The sequence below is a fragment of the Maylandia zebra genome, linkage group LG3 (assembly GCF_041146795.1).
Source record: "Maylandia zebra isolate NMK-2024a linkage group LG3, Mzebra_GT3a, whole genome shotgun sequence".
Classification (NCBI taxonomy): Eukaryota; Metazoa; Chordata; class Actinopteri; order Cichliformes; family Cichlidae; genus Maylandia; species Maylandia zebra.
The window spans coordinates 647,857-663,362 of record NC_135169.1 but is presented as its reverse complement, the minus strand read 5'-3'; the positions used below and the strand labels follow the sequence as shown (position 1 = coordinate 663,362).

At 44.0% G+C, this 15,506-nt stretch overlaps 1 long non-coding RNA gene across 1 annotated transcript; it reads right to left on the bottom strand.

The window, feature by feature from the left end:
* Positions 1-2,928: 2,928 nt before the first annotated feature.
* On the bottom strand, positions 2,929-13,412 carry LOC143414249 (uncharacterized). The gene is made up of 3 exons (XR_013094749.1): positions 13,156-13,412; positions 6,223-6,328; positions 2,929-5,770 (listed from the first exon to the last, which is right to left on the bottom strand). It is a non-coding gene; the product is annotated as an uncharacterized LOC143414249 (long non-coding RNA).
* Positions 13,413-15,506: the final 2,094 nt, after the last annotated feature.

The following is a 15,506-nucleotide window of genomic DNA, read 5'->3' as shown; positions in this document are numbered from 1 at the left end:
TTTTTATTAGAAAAAATTGGCCACAGCCACTGCGCTATGAATTCTGGGATATGTTGGGCCACAAATGATACACCCAACCTATTCTTCAAATCTGGGGAAATGAAGGGCGCATTTTCGGCTGCATTTCGAATTGGGACAGGCTTCATCATGTTGCCGTGACGTAATCAGCCTTCAAATTGGGTCTTGAAGGATGCAGATCCTGAATTGGAACAGTTATTTTCAGAAAACGTGAAAGAGGAACATCACGTGGAGATACTTTAAGGCTGGAAATGAAAACACTAACATGAAAATAAACATAATAACTTTTTTTTTTTTTTGCCTGTCCCGTTTGGCTCTTTTGCCACCAGAATTATTGTCTAAAGGTAAAGAAAGATGCCCAACAGATTTACTTTACCAAATTGACCATCCCAGCCTTGCCATTATGGTCCATTTGATTCACCTTTTATTGTTTATTTTATTTTCACTTACTGAATATGGGACAGACTTGACTGGGGGAAAGAAGGGGAGAAAGAAAGAGGGAAAGAGAAACAGCTGAGAAGAGGGACGGGGGAGAAGGGCAAAAGACAAAAACCAACAGAATGAGCAGAGAAAAAAAAATGCATATATCAATCACCTGGATCACCTGCTGAGAAAGAAAAAAGAAAACAAGCAGAAGAGAACAAGAGTAATAGAATAAACAACATCACAATGATATATGGGAATATGACAGTAAATACTAAATATTAAACATTATTGTGCAGCAAATAAGATCAACAGAACACAGTGTGCTTTGAGGTAGGAGCCAAAAAGGGTGTAGTTTGTGGGTGTGATCACCCGTGTGTACACCTGTGAGCATGGACGCGCTTGTTTTTTAAAAGGTTCCTTCATGTAATGACCTGCTAGAGGGTGTGGGGGGGGGGGGGGGGGGGGGGGGGGGGGGCACAGCCCCGTCCTCCAGGGCATGAAGCAGGTATGGAGGAGATCAAAACTCCAGACATCCAGAGGCCCTCAGAACACAAGAGACCAAGGAAGACTAACAGAGGGGCAGCTGCGCCACTGTCCCAGAAAGAGCTGAGGAGAGTCCCAGATGAGGGCTCACTCAGCAGCCGCGGAGCAGAAGCCAGGGGGGGTTGCAGTGACGCGCCCGTGAGCTCCGCCGGCAGCCAGCCGTGCCTGAGTGACCGAGCCCCAGGCCGAGAGGCCGGGGGCACCCCACCCCACCCCGAAGTGGCCCGAGCGAGCCCCAGGCTCCAGGCCCTGACAAGCGGCTGCCAAGGAGTGAGCCGGTGTGTACCTGGACGCCCATCCCCAGACACAAAGAACCACCAACGCACCGACACCTGAGGGAGTCCGCCACTGGCAGGGGAAGTGGTGGTGGGGGGAGATAGGCCTCCAAACCTTGGAGGGCCTGAGGTGTCCCCAGAGAGGTGGCGTCTGATACCCAACCTGACATATAGACACAGACATACAGGCACACACAGATACAAACATCCATTCCCACCCTCATGCTCTCATATGCACTTACTCCACACTCAACCAACGTGGAGACAGACATAAAGAGACGCTGTACACACGATCACACTCCCCAAGCGTACTCTACAAACCGGGTCTAGGTACCCTTGCCCCTGGAGGGGGGAACTGCACCCAGACCCAGGTGGTGTTACCCTTTTCCCTGCGGTGGGGAGAGGCAGACCGCCCCGACTCCGCAGCAGCAGGGAGGCCCCACACTCCAGACTGCAGTCGGATGGCCAACTCCTCCTAGCCCCCCCGCTCCAGCAGGCCGCAGAGAACGGGGGTGAGAGAAGACATAAACATAATAACTTGATACTGTCACTGGGTTCAAACTGAAGGAGTGTTCACAAGAAATCATCAGTATCAAACTGTGACAATAAAAAATGTTCATTAAACCAACCAAGAATGGGATAAGTTTGATGTGAATCTTTGGTAATACATGGGGGAAGCTCTGTGCTAGTTTTATCATACTGTACCTCCCTCCATCCAACCACACACTTCTTTGGGTTTGCCATCAGTCCTGCCTGCCTCACGGACTCCGTGACCAACCACTGCACATGATCCACCGAGGTATCACTATGAATGACAACATCATCCAGGTAGGAATTAACATATGCAGTGTGAGGACGCAGCTATCGCTCCAGCACGTGCTGAAAAATGGCCGCGGTTCCAAAGAAGCCAAACAGAAGAGTGACGAATGGCATGAACCATACAGAGTGCAGAAGCTCGTTTTTGTCTTTGGACTCTGCAGACAAGGGAATCTGCCCGTAGGCGTTGGTTAAATCCAACATGATAAAAAATAAGCAGTGCTTAACCAGTCCAGGTCAACCTGGGGCATGGGATAAGCATAAAACCATGAGATCTTGTTCACTTTGTGATAATCATCACAGAACCCTATAAAACCGTGCGCTCACTTCTTAATTACCTGGAAGCACCTTAAAGACAACTGGCCCCTCTCAACAGCTGCGACAAATCATCTGGAGAAAAGGTAAGCATAGGAGACCAAACACTGAGGAACAAATCCTCATTTCATCCTATGATAACAGCATTTTCACCATTTCAGCCAATTCCTTTTGCACAATTTGTCTCTTGTGCTCAGACAATATGTTAGGTCATGAACGCACTTTCACGCCAGGCTGCGTTTCAAAGTGGTGCTCCATGAGAGTCATGCAGCCGGGCAGGGGGGAGAACACATCTGCAAACCGCTGTTGCAATGCAGGAACATTTGCCTTGTGTGAGATGTTCATTACAATCTTGTTTTTAAGAAAAATCAAACATCTTTGTCCTTGAAGATCATTTCAGAGTTTTTAATGAGCTGCAGGAACCCTGTGCTGTGAGTGGAGAACAGCCAAGTCTCCTCCTGTGATAAACCTCCACATGTACGACTGAAAACAGTTAAATTACTTTGAATCTGAAATCAGGGCTCAAACTACTTGCTGTGAGACCATTTCTTTATTTTTCAAAGTTCATCAAATATAGGATCAAATCAAATCACGATTTCATAATACAAACTTCAAATCAACAAGAAAACAGCTGCAGAACATGTGGATCAAAATGAATTCATTAAAAAAACAACATGTGGAGTTCAAGAACACAGTAAACACACTAAAGGAGCCAAAAATAGAGGTTTAATAGAATTTGAATTTTTGATCTTGTAACAGTTCTTTGCTGCCACTGTGAATATGAATGTGGTCTTTGCCTAATTGAATAAAGGTTACTCTGACTCACTGCTCCATCTTCTGGTACAAACTGGTATTACATGGAAGTACAGCCCAAAACCAGTTTAACTTGAGTTTCTTTTTTCTGGACATAAAGTCACAGCAGGTGTCATTTCAAAGCTGGTGGACAGATTTAGTTCATTTTGGAAGTTTTAAGAGCAACTGCTGTGAAATTATTTGCAATTTTGGGAGAAAAGGTTCAAAAGAAGAAGAAGCAAAAGTTTAAATATGAATGAAGAATTGAAATTTAACTGAGGTAACACATTAAATGAATACATTTAAAAAAAGAAGTTAATTTTGGAAACACTAAGTTCAAATGAAAGAAATTGAAATGTATATCCATATCTGCAATTTTGATACAAAGTCTGTTTGGTAAAAAAGACATTCCTATAACTTTAATAGTACAACTACTAAACACTACTGTGTCCTAAGGGAACAAAGGTTAAAATGTAACAGGGATAACATTTTAGAGAATTAAGATCCCTCAAAGGAAAAAACATAAACTTGATATACATATCTATACATGCAGCTTCCTAAATGTAACATTCAGGATTATTCACTGCAGGTCCAGAAATCAGAGCTACCTCATCAGATCCAAGTGTGGCATCAGCTGACACTCTTTACAGGAGATTCCATCTGAACTCTGTGGAGCCTGATATCAAGGTTTTTAAGTCTGAGCCTGAAACCAGAAGAGGATCTTTCTCTCTCTTCAGATTCATTGTGATCCAGTGATTTCAATCCTGCATGATCAGGCTGATGTTTGCACAGAGCAGATAATGAAGTGAAGGTTTTTGCACATTGGTAACAGTGAAACAGTTTATTTACAGTGTGGGATAGTTTGTGTTCGGAGTATGAACTGAGATTCCTTAAGCTCTTGTCACACAGGTCACAGCTGAAGTTCACTTCCATGTGTGTACGTTCATGTTTGTTACGATGACCTGATTGTGAGAAGCTTTTGTCACAGTGTCTGCACTTGTATGGTGTCTCTCCTGTGTCACAGTGTCTGCACTTGTATGGTGTCTCTCCTGTGTGGATTCGCTTATGCTTTTTCATTGAGCTCATGTTCAGTGGTGAAGGATGACCCACACTGGTCACAGTGCTTTTTGACCCCACTGTGGAAGAGTTCATGTATTTTTAATGTACTTGTGTGTGGAAGCCTCTCCCACATTCTTTGCAGTAGTTCATTTCGTCTCCAGTGTGTCTACGTTGATGTGGTTTTAGGTCCCATTGATGATTGGAAGTTTTTTTTACAAAGGTCACAAAGAAACTCTTTCCCACCACCACAGCGACGACAGGGTTGAGAACTGGATCCATCTGTGTTGCTCTGCTTTTTTATTTTTATCCTGAATGTCGCCTGAAACAAAGAGCATCTCTGCCAACGTCCAATTACATTTTACCATTTACATTATAAGACTGAGCTTACTGAACAAAAATGACTCTTCAATTTTCCAAACAATTCATTCAGTTTAACTCCATAAGTTTACTGATCAGATTTGTTCCAAACACTCAGGTTACAATTACAAGATAAAAAAAATCAATACATCCTCACAGTAACTGCACTTGTAGAGTTACTTTCTGGTGTGGATCCGTCGGTGGTTTCTCACGTGATGTGGAGATTTAAAAGTCTTCTCACACAGGTCACATTTATAAGGTCTCTCCTCAGTGTGGCTAAACATGTGTTGTTGTAACTGTGCGTCTGTTATAAACAGTTTCCCACACTGATCACAGCGGGAAACATCATTTCCAGTGTGAATCCGTAGGTGTCTATTTCGGTAGTGTTTGTCGCTGAAACTTTTTCCACAAAAGTTGCAGCTATACGCCTTAATTCCAGAGTGGGTAACTAGATGCCTCTGTAAGTCGTGCTTTTGAGCAAAAGCTTTACCACACAAGTCACAGCTGTGTGCTTTAACTCCACTGTGGATGAGTTGGTGTGTTTTTAAGTTTCCAGCGTGGGTAAAAGACTTTCCACACAATTTGCAGCTGTAAGGTTTAACTCCACTGTGGACGTGTTGGTGTGTTTTAAAGGGTTGAGCGTGGGTAAAAGACTTTCCACACAAGTGACAGTTGTACGCTTTAACTCCACTGTGGATAAGTTTGTGTGATTTTAAGCTTTCAGCCCGGGCAAAATCCTTCCCACACAAGTCACAGCTGTACGCTTTAACTCCACTGTGGATGACTTGGTGTATTTTTAAGCCTCTAGCCCAGGCAAAATCCTTCCCACACAAGTCACAGCTGTAAGCTTTAACTCCACTGTGGAGGACTTGGTGTTTTTTTAATTTTCCAGCCTCGGTAAAAGACTTTCCACACAAGTCACAGCTGTAAGGTTTAACTACACTGTGGACGAGTTTGTGTTTTTTTAAGATTCGAGCCAGGGTAAAAGACTTTCCACACAACTCACAGCTGTAAGGTTTAACTCCACTGTGGATGAGTTGGTGTGTTTTTAGGCTGTCACTCCGGGTAAAATCCTTCCCACACTCATCACAGCTGTAGGATTTCTCTCCCTTTCTTCTTTGACGTTTGTCGGCCTCCTGAGAGCGCTGACTTCTTGCTCCATGTTGGTCCTGCAGTGACAGAGATACAAACAGAGGCAGTGAGTGAAATGCAGTCGTGGAACAAACTGAAACTCCCTCCGTCAGTGGAAACAAACATGTCAACAAACACATTGTTGGTGTGTTTCCACCACCTTCTGGTGATAGTATCACATTACAATGATGTGACACAATGAGAGGTGTAATGAAAATTACCTTATTGAAGAAATATATAAGTGGAGAAAATATTTTACTTCATAAAATATTTTGAGTTCAACTGATGATATTGTTGTTTCAATATGTGCTGATAAAATATGATCTTTGTATTTTCTTCTAACTTCTGTGGTTTTTGGTTGTGAATGTAGATTCTGTATATATGGAGGAGCCCAGGATGCAAAAGACAAAGCTGCTGTTAATTGTGTTTTAAAGACCAACCAGTTGCACACACAGTTTCAATAACAGTGTAACTGTGATGTTTTTCTCACCTTCTGTGTTGAAGTCATTGTTTCCTCTGTAGTGGCTGAGCTGAGTCCAACTGGCTGAAATTGTCCTTCTGCTGCTCCACCAGACTCTTCTCCTCCTTTTACTCAGCTGGGACACAAAAAGTATATAGACATATTTTATCCCTGACAAAAAGAAGCATATTTTTTATATATATATATATATATATATATATATATATATATATATATATATATATATATATATATATATATATATATATATTTTAGGGGTGCAACGAAACACAAAATTCACGGTTCGGTTCGGTTCGATACTTTGGTGTCACGGTTCGATATTTTTTTCGATACAAAAAAAAGTTCATGCATTTTTAATTTGTCATTTATTAAAATTATAAATATATATTTTAACTCAAAAGTACAGTTTTTAAATTTAACCCTAACCCTTGTGCGTGTTTTTTATTTTGACAGCGAATGCGCACCTGTGGACCACTTATGTGCAGCCCTGGTTATTTAGCTCATCATATTGCAGCCACAGAAATTCTTTTGTCCATATAACCCATAAAGCTGCACTTTCTTTTGCCTTATAGTCTGATTTGTCATAACTTCTCCGTTTTGTGGTAAGCTTTTCTTTGGCTGTCACTTCTTCACCCTGACCTGTCTTATTTGGCTCAGCAGAACTGAAATGCTTTTACACACACACACACATAACGGTCAGCGATTCTCTGCGCGATCAACCTCTCACATGTTTAAGCTGCGGGAGATTTCACTTGTCATGTTTCCATAGTAAGCTAACGATTAATAAGACGATGTCAGAGGAATTGGTGCACAAATTATCATCACTCACAGATCAGTGCTGTCGCTCTCTATACACAGTTCGCACGATTGCAAAGTGAAAGCAAAAAACAAGCGCAAATTCAAACGCGACTTCAATATGTCACATATTGACAGTGGCTCACCGATGCCAATGACATAATTACCCAGCTACATTTCTGAAAGAATGCAAAAGCATTGACATATATTTTTCCTACAATAGCCCGACGGGCAGGGCAGAGATAGATTTTGGTAGCCCGACTGAAAAAAATCGCTAGCTCCGGGACGTCGGGCTAGCGATATTGCAGGGCGTTGTTGGAATGCTACTATGCAAGTAACCCCGGCGGAAGGGCCTACATGAATAGGATGACGGACCTATGGATTCTTCGATACCCAACATCCACAATGACGGCGAAACTAGTAGCTCAGTGTTCCAACATTCGAAAGAAGGGACTGCTCTCACAGCTAGAGATTGACGAGGTACAACACAAATGCTACGGCAAGGAGGAGTCAGGACGCCAGGTCAAGGGGGAGATATCATCACCCCCACCCGAGATTGGGTACATAGCCCCAAGTGCGATAGGAGAAGGATCGTTGAGTGCGAGAGGAACTGACCTGAAAAATAGGATAATGGCCAAGCTTGAAACCTGGATCCCCCGTAGCCGGTTACCAAGATTACGTGAAGTACCCTCAGAAGGTCTGCTAGATGATGTTAATGCAGCACTACGGACAATACCTACAACCACGATTACCGACACTAACAAGCTGATCTACAATACGGCAGCAGTGATCAGTGAGATGCTTGGCTACAAGTTGAACAGCCACAAGGGGCAGTACCCTCCATGGAGAAGGAGGCTAGAGGGCAAGATCAAAGTAGCACGGAGGGAGGTTAGCCAACTAACGGAGTTGCAGAAAGGTGCAACAAAGAAGGTGCATAAGAAATACAGCAAGCTGTCCATACCTGAGGCCTTGGAAACTGCCAAGCAAAGACACCAGAGAGATAGAAGGCAGGAGAATAAACCAGCTGTGCTCCACGGAACCTGCAAAGGTGTACTCTCAGTGGCAAGGGAACAATAATAAGAGAACAGCACCACCAAGGCTGGAGACGGAGCAATACTGGAAGAGCATATGGGAGAAGGACGCAACCCATAACGGCAATGCTCAGTGGCTAGTGGATCTGAGGGCAGACCACAGCGACCTGAACAGGGTCCAGTAACCATCACAGTGGCAGATATCCAAGAAAGGGTCTCCAGTATGAAGAGTTGGACAGCACCAGGGCCCGACATGGTTCACGCCTACTGGCTAAAGAAGCTGACTGCACTCCACGAGCGTCTGGCAGCACAAATGAACCAGCTGCTAGTTAACGAGAGACACCCGGAATGGCTAACCGAAGGTCGGACGGTCCTGATCCCCAAGGACCCCAAGAAGGGACCGGTCCCCTCCAACTACCGACCAATAACCTGCCTCAGTACTACATGGAAGCTCCTGTCAGGCATCATATCGGCTAAGATGAACAGGCACATGGGTCAATACATGAGTGGGACACAGAAAGGAATTGGCAAGAATACCAGAGGCGCAAAACACCAGCTACTGGTAGACAGAACAGTCAGCCGAGACTGCAAGACCAGACTGACCAACCTGTGCACTGCCTAGATTGATTACAAGAAGGCCTATGACTCAATGCCCCACAGCTGGATACTGGAATGCCTAGAATTGTACAAGATCAATGGGACCCTATGGGGATGTGGCGTACAACACTAGAGGCCAACTCCAAGCCCATAGCACAAGTCACCATCAAGTGCGGGATCTACCAAGGAGATGCTCTGTCCCCACTGCTGTTCTGCATAGGCCTGAACCCCCTCAGTGAGATCATTAACAAGACTGGCTACGGATACCGACTACGGAACGGAGCAGTTGTCAGCCACCTCCTGTACATGGATGACATCAAGCTGTATGCCAAGAGTGAACGAGACATCGATTCATTGATCCACACTACCAGGCTATACAGCAATGACATTGGAATGTCGTTCGGACTGGAGAAGTGTAGTCGGATGGTAACAAAGAGAGGGAAGGTAGTCAGAACTGAGGGGATTGAACTACCAGAAGGCAACATTGCAGACATAGAGGACAGTTACAAGTACCTGGGGATCCCGCAGGCAAATGGGAACCATGAAGAGGCCGCTAGAAAAGCTGCAACCACCAAGTACCTGCAGAGGGTCAGGCAAGTCCTGAGGAGTCAGCTGAATGGTAAGAACAAGATCCGGGCCATCAACACGTACGCCCTGCCCGTGATCAGGTACCCTGCTGGGGTAATAGGCTGGCCAAAGGAGGAGATAGAAGCCACTGACATAAAGACAAGAAAGCTCCTTACCATGCATGGAGGGTTTCACCCCAAGTCCAGCACCCTGAGGCTGTACGCTAAGCGGAAGGAAGGGGGCCGGGGACTGGTGAGTGTCAGCACCACAGTCCAGGATGAGACAACGAACATCCAAGAATACATTGGGAAGATGGCCCCAACTGACCGAGTGCTCAGTGAATACCTCAGGCAGCAGAAACCCAAGAAAGAGGAGGGAGACGAGGAACCATCATGGAAGGACAGGCCCCTGCACGGTATGTACCACCGGCAGATAGAGGAGGTGGCTGATATCCAGAAATCCTACCAGTGGCTGGACAAAGCTGGACTGAAAGACAGCACAGAGGCACTAATCATGGCAGCACAAGAACAAGCTCTGAGTACAAGATCCATAGAGGCTGGGGTCTATCACACCAGGCAAGACCCCAGGTGCAGGCTGTGTAAAGATGCCCCAGAGACAATCCAGCACATAACAGCAGGGTGCAAGATGCTAGCAGGCAAGGCATACATGGAACGCCATAACCAAGTGTACAGGAACATCTGTGCCGAGTATAACCTGGAAGTCCCGAGGTCAAAATGGGAGATGCCCCCAAGGGTGGTGGAGAATGACCGAGCTAAGATCCTGTGGGACTTCCAGATACAGACGGACAAAATGGTGGTGGCTAACCAACCGGACATAGTGGTGGTTGACAAACAGAAGAACACGGCCGTAGTGATCGATGTAGCGGTTCCGAATGACAGCAATATCAGGAAGAAGGAACACGAGAAGCTGGAGAAATACCAAGGGCTCAGAGAAGAGCTCGAGAGGATGTGGAGGGTGAAGGTAACGGTGGTCCCCGTGGTAATCGGAGCACTAGGTGCGGTGACTCCCAAGCTAGGCGAGTGGCTCCAGCAGATCCCGGGAATAACATCGGAGATCTCTGTCCAGAAGAGCGCAGTCCTGGGAACAGCTAAGATACTGCGCAGGACCCTCAAGCTCCCAGGCCTCTGGTAGAGGACCCGAGCTTGAAGGATAAACCGCCCGCAGGGGCGTGCTGGGTGTTTTTTTTTTTTATATGTGTGTGTGTGTGTATATATATATATATATATAGTATAGAGAACACAGTAACAGTTTGTATATAAAATCTAAATTATTAAAACTAGAAGAGATAGTGAAATTATAGACATTATTATATTTAGGGCAAAAAATAAAACACTATCTCTTAAGTTACAAAGTGTATTTGTATTGTGTTCAGAACATGGGGAGGGAAGAAGGAAGTTTTATTTTAAGCATTGGTTTGCTCGAACCACACAAAGGCGAATGTGTCCAACAGTCATGGGCATAAGAAACTGGAATTCTCTCAATGATCATCTCACGTGTTGTACAAAGGTTTCTCAATTTAAAATCTGCTATAACAATAAAACGATAAACCAATATGAAGAAGTTGAAAATAACAGAATTTAACTGTAGAAAAAATTATCCTTTTCGTTTGATATTTAGTGGTATTGCTCACTGTTGATTATATTGTTCTGTTTGTTTTGTCTTGTTTTGTGTAGAATATTGTCAGAGTGTAATTTTGGTTGCCTACTTGTATCATCACAGATAGGGGGCAGGTGTCAATGCTCCTGTTCATGCATGGAAACAGTGTTACTTTAATTAACAGGAAGGTTGTGTATAGGAAATGAATTACTGTACCATGTGTGAAACAAAAAATTAAATAAGTAAATATGGACTTCCATAGATCCACAAAAGAGTCCCGCTCAGACTCATCGGTAGCAGTATGAACTCAGCCAACTAAGTTTATACTGAACCTCATTACCATCCTAGGAGTTTAAAAAACATTTAAAAAATCACTTTGTTAATGAGGGATTGAAAAATTTCACAAATGAAGAATTTATTCTACAATTCATTATTCAAGCACAGAATTCTTTATTTCGATGTGCGTGGCTCTTGTTGTCCTCCATATGGGGGTGTCAAAAATCACATTGGAAGTGGCACACATCACATCACCTGTTGACGGTGTTAACAACACCTTCACATTCACTTGGTGAACTTGCAAACGCTTAGGATTTAGCTGAACTTGACTTTAGATGTTTCTGAAACAAGAAGGACATATTGATTTGCTCTCCTGATATTTAGACTGTAGTATTGATATTTTAACCTTTAAGGAGCACAAAATGTATTAATCCTACTAACACATACACGCATGTAATGAAGCTCAAGAAGACCAGATAGTATTTTAAGCCTGTGTTTCTGATTTTATCATGTTGTTCGGTTCACTTAGTGGGATGAGAAGCAATATATGAACTAGTGGACTAATATTATATTAGGAAAGATGATTGAATTATAGCAGGGGTGAACAGAATGCAGCAGAGGGACTAAATGAGTGAGACTAGTAGATTCTTAGTTTCTTGTTCCTGATGTGTAGGGGAGGTTTTACCATGACATACACCTTGTTACATGGGATGAAACTTGCATTTTTGTTACCAAGTGGAAGTGAAAAGTCCTAAAACTAGGCTTTCATATTTTTACATTTTGTAGAATTTTATTTTATTTTTTAATGTTTGAGGAGTGCACTGAAAGTTAGGTTTGAGAATCTGCTCTCCTTCAAGCAGGCCTGCATGATTGGAACTAAAAGTGCTATACAAAACTGTTGCTTTAAAAACGATCGTAAAGTGAGCTTCTCCACCTTACAATTAATCTTATGATACCAAACCCACAAGAATGACAGTGGGGGTCTGCCTGTCATAAAATGAGCAGTAAGAGCTGCCTCAAATTTCATAGCGTAGTGGTAGGTGTGGATAATTTTTTCAACCCCCCCCCCCCCCCCCCCAAAAAAAAAAAAAACAGTGGATGGTTGATGTGGGGCAGCCAAATAGTAAACTTTTAAATATAGGGCTGGGCTATATCATACTGCTCACGGTAATACCGGTATAATGTTGGGCAACGATAAGAAAATTAAATACCGCAATAAAATAAGGGTAAAACACGCATGCGCATTGCTTTTGTTTTCATACGCACATGGCTGGAAAAAGCACAGTGGTGACGGAGAATGAGAAGAGCGAAAGTGGATCGTTAAATGAAACGAAATGAATCTGGCTGTAGGCTGTGGCACTTGGCCAGAGGTGGCGCTGGTTGATTCGAGTCCATGTTAGTGCAAACAAAGTAAACTGCACACTTTAGTTGTGAAGCAAAAACGCTGAAATCGGGGTAATAAAACGTGCGAGGAGAACGATAACGACGACAAGAGTCTCCCGATCGTTCACTCTCGCCTTCCTGTGAACAACACCGGCGTGGTGTTAATTGTTTGACAATATCACCAACTCGCCACATTTTTAAACATTTTGTTGTTCAACAGCATCAAGACTGACGGAGTGTGTTTGAGTTAACCTCACAACTGTCACAGATGACACATTTGGTGTTTTTTTGCTGGTTTGTCGGTAGCAGCTCCTGAAACGCAAGTCTACCACACATCTGTTCGACCAACGCCAGTTAATCTGGAACACGGGCCGATTTTTTGTCCCAGTCCAGCCCTGGATGCATCTGGAGACGGTCCTATTAAGTCCTATTCTAAAGGCTGATTGCCCTCCCCCACGCTTGTACCTGTGGCTTTCTGTCCTGGGGGTGGGGGCTGGTTGTTCTCTTGCCCTGCACCCAATCCTTTTGTTCATATTCAAAGACCGTTTTTCTGTATGTATTCTTACCCCCTAAAACCCGTCGTATTGTAATGTTGCACGCAATCACAAGTTCTAAGTCTGTCTAACTCCAATGTATACCAAGCAATCTATTATTCTCAACAGCGCTAAAAGCTTACCTTTAGATGAGCCCACAAACCGAGAGAAACTCCGTGATGAAGCTGGAAGTCTCAACAAACAGATCAGGGAGCAGAGACCCACGTGGTTCACGCTGATCTGAGCTACGATCCAGGAAACAAGGGTGTGCAGATCGATGCAGAAATTGATCCCAACGTTGGTAGTGGTATATGTTCCTGTAAGTTCACTACTTTACTCCCGTTTCATGAAAAAGTAACTCTCTCTCTGCTCGACACCTCTCCTGCACACACACAATTTCTCCGCCCCTTCTTCCCGACTCTGCCGTGATTTGTTACTCGGTTTGGTCACATGACTCATTTGCTCAACGTAACCACGCGGGGTGTAGTTTCAAAATTAGCGCTTAGCGCTTTGGCGTTGACGTCACGCCGCAAAGCATTGTGGGAGCGTGGCACCATTTTCGGGGTCTACGAATCAAAACAAACACACTGTGTTGGAACGAAGATTACAAGATGCTTAAAAGCAGCTCAAAAGAGAATGGACTGTATAGAGACCGATTTCGTTCAGAAATCAAACGCAGCAAACCTTCACCATCTTATCCAGGAGGGTCACCTCTTCACCCTCACATGGAAGAAGTAATCTGATGGTGGTATGTTTGAAGCAGGTCCCTTGTGTAGCGCTGCAACCCAGTCACGATGTTTCATCCATTTCATAGGCTGGTTTGCTAAAATAATGCCAAATTATTAGCAACTCTATAAATAGAAGGTAGTTCTGCAAAATCACTCAGTAGGATGTTTGTTCTAATTTGCTATGAGCTCAGAGCGCATCGAAAATAAAACTAATAGGCTATAAAGAGTGATATGAACATATTTAGAACTTACCGAAACGAAAATGTCTGGAGCACCGACAGATATTTGGAGATGGAAGAGAACTGGATATCAGCTCGTCTCACAGCTGCTATCCAGACTAGACGCCTTCGTTTGCTAACATCGGTACACGAGCTGCCTCATGTTGCTTCCAGGTTGGGAAAGAATGAAAAGATAAACCATTTTCAAGCTTATTCTCTTGCCGGTCGTGTGATTGAACATTGCAGCCGACCACACAGCAACATTACTGTGACCGGTGACTTTCCTTAAGCAATGTCACTCACACTTTGCATCACTATGAGCTCAACAGTAATCAGATAAGGAGCCCAACACTACAAATGTCACACAATCACTGCACTTCTACTCTAACATCACTTGTCTGTCTGTGTTGAATCCTTCACAAGCACTCTTAGAGAGAAACAAACGTTAGCAATATGGAATGGAATGTGATGAAACCAGATATGTTTGGGATGGATGGGTTTTGCGCTATGAATTCTATAGTGAAAGTGTTGTTTTGTCTCTCTGTGCAGGCCACGGCCTATTATATGCCACAGCCTATTGGAGGCAGAGTTGCAGAGGCTAGAGTGACCACTGGCTATGTGCTTGCAGGGTGGTGGGTCTCAGAGGACAACTTCTAACCCTGTTAAAGGCAACACGTGGAGTGCAACTGGCAGTGTGGCATAGCTGGCTCTGGCCTTGGGACTGTGTGTTTTTATTTGATTCATAAATGGGACACTGGACTGATTTATCTTTTATCTCTTGATTTTTTTTTCTCAATAAATTATCTTTTAGAATTTTATTGACTGTCATCTTTTTGCCCACGACTGAGACGGTTGGTCAGACCTAGAATCTTTCTTTGGGTGTGTTACACTGCAGTCACTGATTCTGGCTTTAATTAATAACTGACGCTTACATGGTCTGAAATCAGACTTAAGAGTCACTACCTTTGTTCATTTTCCCCACATCATATTTACTGGTTGCCCACAAGTGCTCCCGAATATCACACAATTCTGGAAAGTCTGGGGCCAACCAACATAGTTCCACCTGCTAAATACACAGAGAAATGTCCCCCTTTTTTATTAATAATAATAATGGATTGGATTTATATAGCGCTTTATAGGCACCCAAAGCGCTTTGCAATGCCACTATTCAGTCACTCTCGCATTCACACACTGGTGGAGGCAGCTACAGTTGTAGCCACAGCTGCCCTGGGGCAGACTGACAGAAGCGAGGCTGCCATATCGCACCATCAGCCCCTCTGGCCAACACCAGTAGGCGGTACGACACAACGACACAACGACCAGGACAGAGAGCCCGGGGATCGAACTGGCGACCTTCTGGTTACAGATACGCTTACACGGTCACCCCTGAGCCACGGTTAGAAGCTGCAGAGTTCACACAACACTAATCTTCACCATTAAATGCTTCCTAAACACTTTCTTCCCCAGGTCTGTGCTTTTTGTAACCTGTTCATGTGTTATGCCTTTCATTCCGTTGTGTTCTGGTGTGAAAGTAAGAGGCAGGAGAAA